Source organism: Macaca fascicularis, chromosome X (assembly GCF_037993035.2).
Source record: "Macaca fascicularis isolate 582-1 chromosome X, T2T-MFA8v1.1".
Lineage (NCBI taxonomy): Eukaryota > Metazoa > Chordata > Mammalia > Primates > Cercopithecidae > Macaca > Macaca fascicularis.
The window spans coordinates 151,709,326-151,723,648 of record NC_088395.1 but is presented as its reverse complement, the minus strand read 5'-3'; the positions used below and the strand labels follow the sequence as shown (position 1 = coordinate 151,723,648).

The following is a 14,323-nucleotide window of genomic DNA, read 5'->3' as shown; positions in this document are numbered from 1 at the left end:
AAGCCTAGTACCATTAGTTATTGTTCCTAATCCCCTCCCTCCTCTCACCGTCCTCCCTCTAAAAGGCTCCAGTGTGTGCTGTTCCCCTCTATATGTCCTTGTGCTCTCATCATTTAGCTCCTACTAATATGGAACAAAAAAAAGACCCTGGATAGCCAAGGCAATCCTATGCAACAAGAACAAAGCTGGAGGCATCATGCTACCTGACTTCGAACTATACTACAGGGCTACATTGACCAAAACACCATGATACTGATACAAAAACAGACACACAGACAAACAGAACAGAATAGAGAGCCCAGAAATAAGGCCATACACCTACAATCATCTGATATTTGACAAAGGTGACAAAAACAAACAATGTGGAAAGAACTTCTTATTCAGTAAATGGTGCTGGGATAACTGGTTAGCAATATGCAGAAAATTGAAACTGGCCCCTTTCTTACACCATATACAAAAATCACCTCAAGATGAATTGAAGACTTAAATGTAAAACCCAAAACTATAGAAACCCTGGAAGACAACCTAGGCACTAACATTCAGGACACAGGCACGTGCAAACATTTCATGACAAAGATGCCCAAAACAATTGCGATGTAAGTCAAACTTGACAAATGGGATCTAATAAAACAAGAGTTTCTGCACAGCAAAAGAAAATATCAACAGACTAAACAGAAAACCTACAGAATGAGGTAAAATTTTTGCAAACTATGCATCCAATAAAGGTCTAATATCCAGCCTCTATAAGAAACCTAAACAAATTTACAAGTAAAAAACAAACAACTCCATTCAAAAGTGGACAAAAAACATGAACAGAGACTTTTCAAAAGAAGACATACGTGCAGGCAACAATTATAGGAAACAAAAACTCAACACCACTGATCATTAGAGAAATGCAAATCAAAACCACAGTGAGATACCATCTTACACCAGTAAGAAAGGCTATTATAAGAAAGTCAAAAAAATAAGAGATGCTGGTGGGGTTGTGGAAAAAAAGGTATACACTGTTGGTGGGAGTGCAAATTAGTTCAACCATTGTGGAAGACAGTTGGTAATTCCTCAAAGACCTAAAGATAGAAATACCATTTGACCCAGCAATTTCAGTACTTGATTGTTTTATGTCTGATTGTGTGGTCTATTTTAGAGTATGTGAATGTGCAGATAAGAATAATATATATCCTGTTATTTTGGGATGGAGAGTTCTGTAGATGTCTATGTACAGGTCTGTGGTTAGCCTGATGGGGTTCCCTTTGTAGGTGAACTTCCCCTTCTCTCTAGCTGCCTTTGTCATTTTTTTTCTTCAATTTTGACCTTGGAGAATCTGATGACTATGTGTCTTGGGGATGTTCTTCTTGTGTACTATTTAGCAGGGGCTCTCTGCATTTCCTGAATTTGAATGTTGGGTTCTCTAGTGAGGTTAAGGGAAATTTTCATGAATGATATCCTGAAATATGTTTTCCAAGTTTCTTGGTTTCTCTACCTCTCTTTCAGGGATGCAAATGAGTCATAGATTTGATCTGTTTACATAATCCCATATTTCTCAGAGGTTTTGTTCATTCTTCTTTATTGTTTTCTTCTTCATTTTGTCTGATTGAGTTATTTTGGAGAACCAATCTTCAAGCTCTGAGATTCTTTCCTCAGGCTGACCAATTCTGATGTTAATACTTGGAATAACATTATGAAATTCTTCTAGTGTGCATTGCAGGTCTATTAGATTGGTTTGTCTCATTATTATAATGGCCATTTGGTTTATCACCTCTTGTATTGTTTTATTGTAATCACTAGAATTCTTGGATTGAATTTTGACTATCTACTGTATGTTAATAATCTTAGATCCATATTCTGAATCTCATATCTGACATTTCAGTCATTTCAGCATTGTTAAGAACCATTGCTGGGGAATTAGTACAGTTGTTTGAAGGTAAGAAGACACTGTGGCTTTTTGAGTTGCCAGAGTTCTTGCACTGATCCTTTCTAATTTGTGTGGGTTGTTGTTTCTTCATTCTTTGACATTGCTGTCCTTTGAACTTTTTTTTTTTTTTTTTTTGCTTTTTTTTCTCTTTGATGCCCTTGAGGCTTTTATTATGGTATAAGGTGGGTTCAGTTGACTGGCCTCTAGTCCACTTCTAGGTCTTGGAGGAGTTCCCTCCAATTACTGTCTCCATAACGGCATTTCTTTTGTTGGGTGTTCTTGTCCATGGGGCTCCCTCAGGCATGGGCTGCAGTTAGCAGATAAACTGTATTCTTGCCTGGTCAGCCTTAATCTGCTTTCCACGTGCCTCGTGGGGAAATATCCCACAGAGTTTCAAGCAGAAGTGGGATTGCTGGGTTAGAAGCACTAGTAGGCGTAGCCTATCTGGCTGCAAAAGGTGGGGATGGGTGGAGTTGCCTGTCCTTCCATCTGCATGTTTCCAGGGTAACAGGAGGCTGTGTCCCCAGACAAAAATTCAGGGAGAAAAAGGACTGCTGGGCCAGAAGCTCTAGCAGGCATAGTTCACCAGGTTACCAGCAGTGGGAGTGAGCGGGAATGGCCTCCATGTTGTCTGGGTGTTTCCTGGGAAAGCCCTCTAGTTGAGTTCACACTGAAGCAGGGTTGCTGTGTCAAAATCTCTAGCAGGCTTTGCCCGCCTGGCTATCAGTGGCAGGGATGTATGGAGTCACACACCCTGCCATCTGGATGCTTCTAGAGACAACAAGAAGCTGTGCCCTCCAGCTGAGTTCACATGGAAGCAGGGCCACTGAGACTGAAGGTTCTAGCAGGTGTTGCCCACCTGGATACCAGTGGTGGGGTGGGCAGGTTCACATGTTCTGCCATCCTGGTGTTTCTCAGGACAACAGGAAGTTGTGCTGTACAACTGAGTTTGCACAAAACTGAGACCACTGGGCTAGAAGCTCTAGCTAGCATTGCCTGCCTGGCTACTAGCGGTAGGGCAGGGTGGAGTGGGTGGCAGAGTTTGGGCTGAGGCAGGACTGCTGGACCAGAAGCTGGTGCCAAGCCTCAGTTGCCAAGGGGGACTGGAGCAACCTACTGCTCCCAAGTGCCACAACTCCAACCTCTATGGAACTGTGGTGCAAGTGCTGGTCTTCTCTGGGCCCCAAAGCTTGTAGAGGTCCCCTTGGACTTGAGCATTGCCACTGCAAAATGTCCAGGTGGCTCTCTGCCTCAGTCTAGAAGCGTGGTAGAGTACTGGGGGTGGTGCAGGGGGCAGGGATATTTTTCCATTCCCAGTCTTGCACAGTTCCCTGTGGAGAGCATGAATTACCCTGGGGGTTCCTACTCCTGAGGTGTTGGGAGAGGTTCTCCTGGCTCTGTTCTGAGCCCAGACAGGCTGGTGCCCGGCTTCGCTCCTCTCTGCTGTCTGTGTTCCCTTGCTGCCTTGATGGACCCCAATGTAAAACTAAATTTTAAAACAGAAGAGTCTGGGACAATATGAGGTTGAACCGAAATATGATAAAATAAGTTACCTTCTCTGGGCATAGTGGAAGTTCCAATCTAAGCAGAGTATATGGAATTTTATGAATAGATTAAACTTTATGTTTTTTCCTGAACAGGGCTGCCATCCTGGTGTTTCCCAGAACAACAGGAAGTTGTGTCTACAGCCGAGTTCACACAAAAGTGAGACCACTGGGCCAGAAGCTCTAGCTAGCATTGCCTGCCTGGCTATTAGCAGCAGGGAAGGGTGGAGTGGGTGAACAAGTTCCAATCTCTTGTACAGTACACTGCTCTGATTAGGCCTTTCAAGGTTGTGTGTGTGTGTGTGTGTGTGTGTGTGTGTGTGCGCTTGTGTTGGGTGGTTGGTAGTTATGAGGTGTCAGCCCAACCAAGGCCAATTATATGAAATCATATTAGCCACGTCTCAGTCACTGAATATTTGAAATAAAAATCAATGCTAGTTTTAAAATATTCCATAAATCGTTTTATGTCCAGCTTAGCAAGACTTTAGCTGTTCTCTCAACCTAGAACCTTTGGCATTCATATAGTTTAAAAGAAAGTTTAACACTCTACGTAAGGTACAGATCTACCTCATATTTATCAAAGATTCTTTGGGTAGGTCATAGATGCATATGTTGGGTGCATGAAAATTGAATATGTCCAGAACGTGTTTTACTTTTACATGAATATCTGGGCAAAGTCTATTTTATTCTAAAGAAGTAAAGTTGGGACAAAATGCAACATAGACATTTTCAGAATGATAATAAAATTATGGAGGAATTATAGGTATATTGTAATTCTGAAAATACCTTAATTAGGTCCTGAGTGCTCAAATATAAGGACTCTCACCCATTCTCATATGCATTTCAAATCATTCTCTCTACATGGATGCTTCCTATACACTCTTTTATATACATTTATTTGGGTTTGTAACTAGCAACTTTTTTATCTGCACATTGAGATTGAAAATTTAGGGTTTTTGCTTGGGGAAGTTTTGCAGAAATTGAGAAGAAAATATTATATGGCATCAAATGTGTACATTTGTAGTAATAAAATGACTCTTTGATTACTGTAATGCCTGAAAAGTTTACATGAATTCCATTTTAAACATATTAGTGCTGGATAGTATTGCTGAGTGGAAAGAATTCTTTGTTTAAAGAATGTGTTCTAGTGTTTATCAGAAGATGGCTGTGAAACCTCAGCTCCTTTGGATCTCATTTACCTCACTGATAAAGTGAACGGATTAGACTAAACTCTCAATTTTCGTTCAATGCCAAAATTCTAAATTCATTTAATGAATATGCATTGCTTCTTGTGTATAAGGCACTGGGCTAAGCATTGATAGTACATCAGTGAATAAAATGGATAAATATGCCTGCTATAGTGCAAATAAAAAAAAATTAAACTACTGTTGCTCTCCTGGACTCTAGTGTCTGCCCAATGCTTCCATTTCTATGTCCAGTGCTATCCAGTTCATCTTCTTAAAGCAAGATTATAAGGAAGCCCTTCCAATACTCAAAAGCTTATGACTCCCTACCATTTGCAAAATATGCTCCAAATTCTTTAATTAGGTATTATCTGTGCAATGTGCCCTGTTTCAACACTATGTTAACAATTTCATTACTCAAGAGGAAGTAGTGGGTAGTAGGAAAGGACCTGGCCCAGGAGCCTGAAGCCCTGGGTTCAGGCCCTAGTGCTACCAGTACTAGTTAGATAAATTTTGGAAAACCATATACATTCTCTGAACTTTCATTTTCTTATTGGGAAAATAAGACCAATAATAACTTTGCTCCATAGAACAATACATAAGCAATAAGTTGCACCTAATGAAAATATATAAGTGCCTTGTAACTATTAAAGTGAAGTGGCTCAGTTGAAAGGTTGTAAATTTTGCAATCATATAGAACTAAGTTTAAAATCTGGCTCAGTACTTCACTAGCTTTATGATTTTGAACAAGTTAATTAATATTTCTAAACTGCTTATCTATAAAATTGATCAAAATAGCTATTCTGCATTACTATTATGAGTGCTAAATAAGAGATTATAAGGAGAATATTTGACAATTAATAGGTAAATAAGTGACCATTGACTAGTAGCTATTATTAAGGCAGTTAGCATTTATTTTAACTCTTTATGACTTGTACAGATACCATGTTCCTACTTGTTGACAAGTTAGTTCAAAATTTCCTCAGGAGATAAACTTGGAATTTATCTAACCCAATCCGTGTGTGTGTGTGTGTGTGTGTGTATATATGTGTGTGTGTGTGTGTGTGTATATATGTGTGTGTGTGTGTATATGTGTGTGTGTGTGTGTATATATATGTGTGTGTGTGTGTGTGTATATATGTGTGTGTGTGTATATGTGTGTGTGTGTGTATATGTGTGTGTGTGTGTGTGTATATATGTGTGTGTGTGTGTATATGTGTGTGTGTGTGTATGTGTGTGTGTGTGTGTATATATGTGTGTGTGTGTGTATATGTGTGTGTGTGTGTATATGTGTGTGTGTGTGTGTGTGTATATATATGTGTGTGTGTGTGTATATATATGTGTGTGTGTGTGTGTGTATATATGTGTGTGTGTGTGTGTATGTGTGTGTGTGTGTGTGTGTGTGTGTGTGTGTGTGTGTGTGTGTAGTATATATGTACAAGAGAGGGGATGAAAAGAGAGGAGAGGGGAAAGGAGATGAAGTTAAGGTTGGAGGGGAGAGGGAAATCATAAAAAGTTCCAACTGGAACAAGGATGAAATGCAGTCTAAATTCTGATATCAGACTTATCCTACAGGACTATTAAATAGTAGTAGGCAGTTCACACTTAGAAATACATACACAATTAAGGGCAGGGAGATTGATTTGGCCTTACTTAGCTTCACAGTTCCTGGCTAGAGTGATGAGAGAGGACATTGTTTTGATTAAAGCTCCTGAGGAAAGGGACTACCAGTCCAAACATCAAAGACTAATGAGTATCAGAGAGCTCAAACCACCACCAGCCCCTAGCAAACTTGTGGATCTATATATCACATAATATATATTATACGTCATATTTCTCCTTTTTATTTAAAAATTTTATTTTAAATTTTTGTGGGTACATGGTAGGTGTGTATATTTATGGGGCACATGAGATACTTTGGTTCAAGTATTACATGATGGAAAATAGGGTATCCATCTCTTCAAGCATTTATCCTTTGTGTAACAAAACATCTAATTATATACTTTTAGTTATTTTAAAATGTGTAATTACATTATTATTGACTATAGTCACCCTGTTGAGAGATCAAATAGTAAGTTTTATTCATTCTTTCTATTTTTTTGTATCCATTAGCAATCCTTACCTCCCCCTCACAACCCCCCCACCTACCCTTTGCAGCTCTGATAACCATTCCTCTACTCTCTATCTCCATGAGTTCAATTGTTTTGATTTTTAGGTTACACAAATAAGTGAAAGCATGCAATGATTGTCTTTCTGTTCCTTGCTTATTTCATTTAACAGAATAACCTCCAGTTCCATCCATGTTATTGCAGTTACTGGATCCCATTCCTTTTTATGGCTGCATTGTACTCCATTGTGTATGTGTACCATGTTTTCTTTACCCAGTGGACACAGATTTCTTCCAAATCTTGGCTACTGTGAACAGTGCTACAAGAAGTAAAGTAGTGCAGATATCTCTGCAATATACTGCTTTCCTTTCTTTTGGGTATGTACACAGTAGTGAGATTGCCGCATCATTCAGTAGCTCTATTTTTAGTTTTTAGAAGAACTTCCATACTATTCTCCAAAGTGGTTGTATTAATTTACATTTCCAACAACAGTGTATGAGGATTCCCTTTTTTCCACTTCCTCACAACATTTGTTATTGCCTGTTTTTATATATAAGCCATTTTACACTGGGATGAGATTATATCTCATTGTAGTTTTGCTTTGCATTTCTCTGATGATCAATGATGTTAAACACCTTTTCTTATGCCTGTTGCCATTTGTATGTCTTCTTTTCAGCAATGTATTTTCACATCTTTTGCCCATTTTGGAATTTTGGGATAGAATGATTAGTTTTTTTCTCCATGGAGTTGTTTGAGTTTGGGAAGTTTGCAAATATTTTCTCCAGTTCTGTGGGTTGACTCTTCACTTTGTTGATTGTATCCTTTGCTATGTGGACGCTTTTTAACTTCATGTGATACCATGTGTCCACTTTTGCTTTGTTTACCTGTGTTTGTGAGGTATTACTCAATACATTTTTGCTTAGACCAATGACCTTGAAATGTCTGTATATTGATATTGTGTCTGTAATTTTACTGAATTTGTTTAATAATTCTAAGTTATTTTGTGGTGTCTTTAGATTTTTCGAAATATAAGATTATATCATCTGCAAACAAAAATAATTTGACTTCTTCCTTTCCAATTTGGATGCCCTGTGTTTCTTTCTCTTGTTGGATGGCTCTGGCTGGGACTTGAAATCTATGTTAAATAACAGTGGTGAAAGTGGGCATCTTTTTTGTGTCCCAGATCTTAGAAGAAAGGCTTTCATCTTTTCCCCATTCAATGTGATGCTAGCTGTGGGTGTCATACATGACTTTTATTATGTTGAGGTATATTACTTCTCTTTTTTTTATTTTTATCGGGAGACGGTTATGTGACATCTCTGTTTTTTGTTGTTGTTGTTGTTGTGTTTTTTTTTTTTTTTTTTGAGACGGAGTCTCGCTCTGTTGCCAGGCTGGAGTGCAGTGGCCTCATCTTGGCTAACTGCAACCTCTGCCTCCCGGTTTCAAGCGATTCTCCTGCCTCAGCCTCCCCAGTAGCTGGGGCTACAGGCTCGTGCCACCACGCCCAGCTAATTTTTTGTACTTTTAGTAGAGACGGGGTTTCACCATGTTGGCCAGAATGGTCTCGATCTCTTGACCTCATGATCCGCCCGCCTCGGGCTCCCAAAGTGCTGGGATTACAGGCGTGAGCTGCAGCGCCCGGCCAACATCTCTTTATTGGTTCAGTGTATGCCTGGCCTGGTGGCAGCCCCAGGTCCGGGGGGCTGTAACTAGAGGTCTCTGGACAGTCAGTGGCAGCATCAGCAGAGACCCCGGGTGTCTGGGGGCTGCGGGAGTAGCAGCACTGGTCTCCGCGTTGACAGGTGCCCTCCTTAAACCTTTTGCAAAGAAATGTCTTGAGCGGGGCAGCTCGCTGGGCCCTGCCCTCTAGCGGCTCCTTCCGCTTGTTCCGAAGCAGCCTACTCCATAGCTTTGCCGGCCGCCTTGTTCCCTGGCCAGGCATGAGGATGGGGACCCCAGTTGGCTTCCGGGTTGGCCCGGAAGCGCTTCGGTCCTCGCTGGCGGGAGCTGGGGTTGGTAATTTCCCGGATGGTGAAGTTGGCCTGCAGCCTGGGCTCCACACTGAAAATGCGGAACACTGGGCTGGTCTCTGAGTGTCACTCCCGTTTCACCGGACATTCCTTCTTCCAGCAGCGCATGATGTTCCAGAGGGCGGAGGCGGGGGCATCTGTCTTCACAGCCTTCTTACTGGCCTGGGAGAGCGAGACCCGGAAGTGAGCGTGGAGGAGGGCTGACCGCAAGGACGGGAGGCTGGGCATGTTGCAGCGGATGGTGCTGCTCTGCTGGTCCAGGGTGCAGTACAGAGGCATATCCGGAAGCTCCTCAGTGATGACGCTCAGGACCCTTCGGATCCGCCCCGAGGTGTGGAAGCGGCTGGGGTTAGTGCGCACAGCCTCTAGTACACAGCCCACGAAATCCAGGTCATGGATGGGCTCTGCCCACATGGAGCAACCAAGCTGGTGTCGCTGCCCACAGTGTTCACACTTGGGGTCACGGGGGGAACATAGGCTGCAGAGAATTGACCCAGCCGCTGGGGAACTCCTGACGCTCTGCCGAGGCGCTGAAGGTGGAAGGCCCCGCAGCCCACACACTGGAACACCAGCGCCTGCTTGCTGGCTGAAGCCTTAACCTTGGGCTGGCCGGCGAAGACACGGACAAAAACACGCCCGTAGAAGTTGGCGCTGTGCTGAGCAGCGGCACTACGAAGCGCTGGTAACGGTTGGCGCAGAGGTTCAGGCTGTGCAAGAGGATTCTCAGGGCCATCTTGTGACAGGCCCGGCTCTTGAGGGCCATGGCACCGTATTTGCTGTAACAGTCTCCCCGCTGTTCCCCGCCAGCACCGCCATGTCCGTGCAGGTCACGCACAGCAACTCTCCTTCACTCACAGCCTGCACAGCTGCATCCGTGAAGGGGCCAGGGCTGCCACAGGGCTCCAGATGGATGACGTCGAACCTCTCTGACACCCTCTGGTGCTGGTACATCAGCATCCGGGCATCTACTTGGCTGGGCTGTACCAGGTGGGCCATATCATTGAGCTGCACATGCCGGCGTATGAGATCCACAGCCCGGGCAGAGGCATCGTTTGCAACCACAGATCTGAGCCCAGGCACCTCTACGGCAAATCGAATGGAACATAGGCTTGAAGCTGCCAGGCCTTCCAGCACATGCAGGCCTTCCTCACAGATCTCCCTCACCGCCGCTGTGTGAGGTTGGTCTCCTGAGGCCAGGTTTTCACTCTCTTTCAGTTCAGCCTTTTCTTCCTCTTGCTTTAATGAGTCCACGACCACCTTTTGCGTATCCTTCTCTCCTGGCACCTTGATCTGGATTCCTTTGGCCCCAAGCTGAATGCGAGCAAACTCGATGATCACAGCACATGTCAGGTTCCGATTGAATTCCTGCACCAGGTTATAAAAGACCTCGTTGGCGCTGGGATTTTGGCAGCCCCCTCAGTGACTGTCATCTGCTGGACTTCATGTGGGCACTCTTCTCCGCAGGGCCCGGTGCCGCTCTCCATCGCTGCTGATTCGGCAGCCCTGGGGACTGCACCTCGGTAAACCGGGCTCTTCTCGTAACCACAGGAAACCAAATTAGGACCTGGGTGCCACCATCTTGACACAGTCGAGGTATGTTACTTTTATTCCCAGTCTTTTGGTTTTTTTTTTTTTTTCTTAATCATGAATGGATGTTAAATTCTATCAAATAATTTTTCAGCCTCAATTTACATAATCATATGGTTTTTCTCCTTCATTCTGCTGATATGATGTATCACATTGATTGATTTACATATGGTGAGCCATCCATGTATCACAAAGATAAATCCCAGTTGGTCATGATTAGTGATATTTTTAATGTATTATCGAATTATGTTTGCTAGTATTTTGTTGAGGATTTTTGCATCCATATATATCAGAAGTATTGGTCTGTAGTTTATGTATTAATTTTTGATGTGTCTTTGTCTAGTTTTAGTATCAGTGTAATACTGACCTTACAAAATGCATTTGAAAGTATTCTCTCTTCCTCTATTTTTTGGGAATAATTTGAGTAGGATTGGTGTTAGTTCTTCTTTAAATGTTTGGTGGAATTCAACAGTGAGGCCACTGGGTCCCGGGCTTTCATTACTGGAAATGGTCTGTTCAAATTTTGCATGTCTTCCTGATTTTATCTTGATGGGTTGTTCCTGTCTAGGAATTTGACCATTTATTCTAGATTTTTCAACTTATTGGTATATATTGGCATATAGTGGCCACTAATGATCCTCTGAATTTCTGCAGTATCAGTTGTAGTATTGCCTTTGTCATTTCTGATTTTATTTAGATCTTCTCTCTTTTTTTTTTCTTAGTCTGGCTAAAGGTTTGTCGATTTTGTTTAACTTTTCTTTTTTTTTTTTTTTTTTTTTTGAGACAGAGTCTCGCTTAGTCGCCCAGGCTGGAGTGCAATGGCGCGATCTCGGCTCACTGCAAGCTCCGCCTCCCGGGTTCACGCCATTCTCCTGCCTCAGCCTCCCGAGTAGCTGGGACTACAGGCGCCCGCCGCCTCGCCCGGCTAATTTTTTGCATTTTTAGTAGAGACGGGGTTTCACCGTGTTAGCCAGGATGGTCTCGATCTCCTGACCTCGTGATCCGCCCGCCTCGGCCTCCCAAAGTGCTGGGATTACAGGCGTGAGCCACCGTGCCCGGCCTTGTTTAACTTTTCAAAAAACCAACTTTTTGTTTCAACTTTTTGCATAGTTTCCAAAAATTTCTCTTATTATTGATTTCTAGTTTCATTCCATTGTGGTCTGAGAAGATGGTTGATATAATTTCAATTGTTTAAGTTGTGTTTTGTGACCTAACCTGTGGTCTGTCCTTGAGAATGATCAATGTGCTGAGGAAAAGAAATGTATATTCTGCAGCCATTGGATGAAATGTTTTGTAAATATCCTTTTGTATATTTTTATTTCAATTTCATTTATTTCTGCTCTGATCTTTATTATTTATTCTCCTCTGCTAATTTTGAAGTTAGTTCACTATTGCTTTTCTAGTTCTTTAAGATGCATCCTTAGATATTTTATTTGAAGTTTTTCTTCTTTTCTGATATAGGTTCTGATAGCTATAAACTTCTCTCATAAATTTGGGATTACTTTTTAATTTCTTTTTCACATTGTTCACTGTTGACATATAGCAGTGCTACTGATGTTTGCATATTGATCTTGTAACTTCAACTTTACTGAATTTGTTTAATAATTCCAATAGTTATGTTGTGGAGTGTTTAGATATTTCCAAATATAAGATTATATCATCTGCAAACAAGGATATATAGACCAAGGATGCTTTTGCCGCATCCCATAGGTTTTAGTGTGTTGTATGTTTGATGTCACTTGTTTCAAGGAATTTTTCAATCTGCTTCTTAATTTTTTTATTGACTCACTGATAATTCAGGAGCATATTGTTCAATTTCTATGTGTTTGTGTAGTTTCCAAAAATTTCTCTTATTATTGATTTCTAGTTTTATTCCATTGTGGTCAAAGAAGATGGTTGATATAATTTCAATTGTTTAAGTTGTGTTTTGTGACCTAACCTATGGTCTGTCCTTGAGAATGATCAATGTGCTGAGGAAAAGAAATGTATATTCTGCAGCCATTGGATGAAATGTTTTGTAAATATCCGTTAGATCCATTTGGTCTATAGCACAGATTAAGTCTAATGTATCTTTGTTTATTTTCTGTCTGCAAGATATGTCCAATGAAGAAAGTGTAGTGTTGAAGTATGCAGCTCTGATTGTATTGGAGTTTATCTCTTACTTTAGCTCTAATAATACTTGCTGCATCTACCTGGGGACTCCTTTATTCGGTGTATATATATTTAAAGTTGTTATATCCATTTGCTGAATTGACTCCTTTATGATTGTATAGTGTTCCTCTTTGTCTCTTATAGATTTTGTCTTGAAATCTGTTTTCTCTGATGTAAGTATAGCTACTCTTTCTCTTTCTTTTTTGGTTTCCATTTGCATGGAATATATTTTTCTGCCCTTTTATTTTTAGTATATGTGTGCCTTTATAGATGAACTGTATTTTTCTTAGGCCACAGGTGAGTGAGTCTTACTTTTTTAATTCATTCAGCCAGTGTATGTTTTTTGATTGGAAATTTTAGTTCATGTCTTTTGATTTGAGAGTTTAGTAAATTTATATTCAGTGTTATTTTTGATAAGTCATAACTTACTCTTGCCATTTTGTTATTTGTTTTCTGGCTTTTTTTGTTGTTTTCTCTTCTCTTCCTTCTTTCCTCTCTCTTTTTAATTTTTTTTTTTTTTTTTGCAAAGGTGATTTTCTCTGGTGATATGATTCAATTTCTTGCTTTTCATTTTTGGTGTGTCTGTTGTAAGTTTTTTGGTTTGAGGTTACCATGAGGCTTGGAAATACTGTCTTGTAATCCATTATCTTAAGCTGATAATAATTTAATGCTGTTTGCATGGACAATCAAACCAGCAAACAAAAAGAAAACTAATAAAAACTATGCCTTAACTTTGTTACCTACTTTTTAATCTTTTGTACTTACTGTTTGCATCTTATTGTGCTATCTCTGTCTTCAGAGGTTGTTGTCATTATTTTTGACTGTTTCATAATTTAGTCTTTCTACTAAGGATAAGAATAGTTTACATACCACATTTACAGTGTTATAATATTCTGTGTTTTTCTGTTTAGTTACAATTACCAGTGGGTTTTGCACCTTCAGATGATTTGTTATTTCTGATTAACATCTTTTTATTTTTGAATGAAGTACTCCATTAAGTGTTTCTTGTGGGGTGGGTCTGGTGTGACTGAAATCCCTCAGCTTTTGTTTGTCTAAGAAAGTATTTCTCCTTCATGTTTGAAGGTGATTTTTACCATATGTATTATTCTAGGGTAAAAGTATTTTCCTTCAGCACTTTAAATATGCCATGCCATTCTCTTCCAGCTTATAAGATTTCCACTGAGAAGTCCAGAAGTATTGGAGCTCCACTGCATGTTATTTGATTCTTTTCTCTTGCTGCTTTTAGGATCCTTTCTCCATCCTTGACCTTTGGGAGTTTGGCTGTTAAATGCCTTGAGGTAATCATCTTTGGGTTAAATCTGCTTGATGCTCTATAACCTTCTTTTACTTAGATATTGACGTCTTTCTCTAAGTTTAAAAATTCTCTCTTATTGTCACTTTGAATAATATTTGTACTTCTAACTCAATCTCTACCACTTCTTTAAGGCTCTTAGCTCTGATTTTCCCCTTTGAAGTTATTTTCTAGATCCTGTATATGTGCTTCCTTTTTTTTATTTTTATTTTTTGTTTTTTATCCTCTTACTGTGTATTTTCAAATAGCCTATCTTTAAGCTCACTAATTATTTCTTCTGCTTGAAGAATTCTGCTATTTAAAAAATGTAATGCACTCTTTAGTATGCCTATTGCATTTTTCAGGTCCAAATTTTCTGCTTGCTTCTTTTAAATTATTTCAATCTCTGTTAAATTTCTCTGATAGAATTCTGAATTCCTTCTCTTTGTTATATTGAATTTCTTTGAGTTTTTACAACAAATTATTTTGTATTCTCTGTCCGAAAGGTCACATATC

At 40.4% G+C, this 14,323-nt stretch overlaps 1 pseudogene; it reads right to left on the bottom strand.

Annotated features, from left to right (window-relative positions):
• Nucleotides 1-8,409: 8,409 nt before the first annotated feature.
• LOC102123025 (tRNA (guanine(26)-N(2))-dimethyltransferase pseudogene) lies at nt 8,410-10,277 on the bottom strand (annotated as a pseudogene).
• Nucleotides 10,278-14,323: the final 4,046 nt, after the last annotated feature.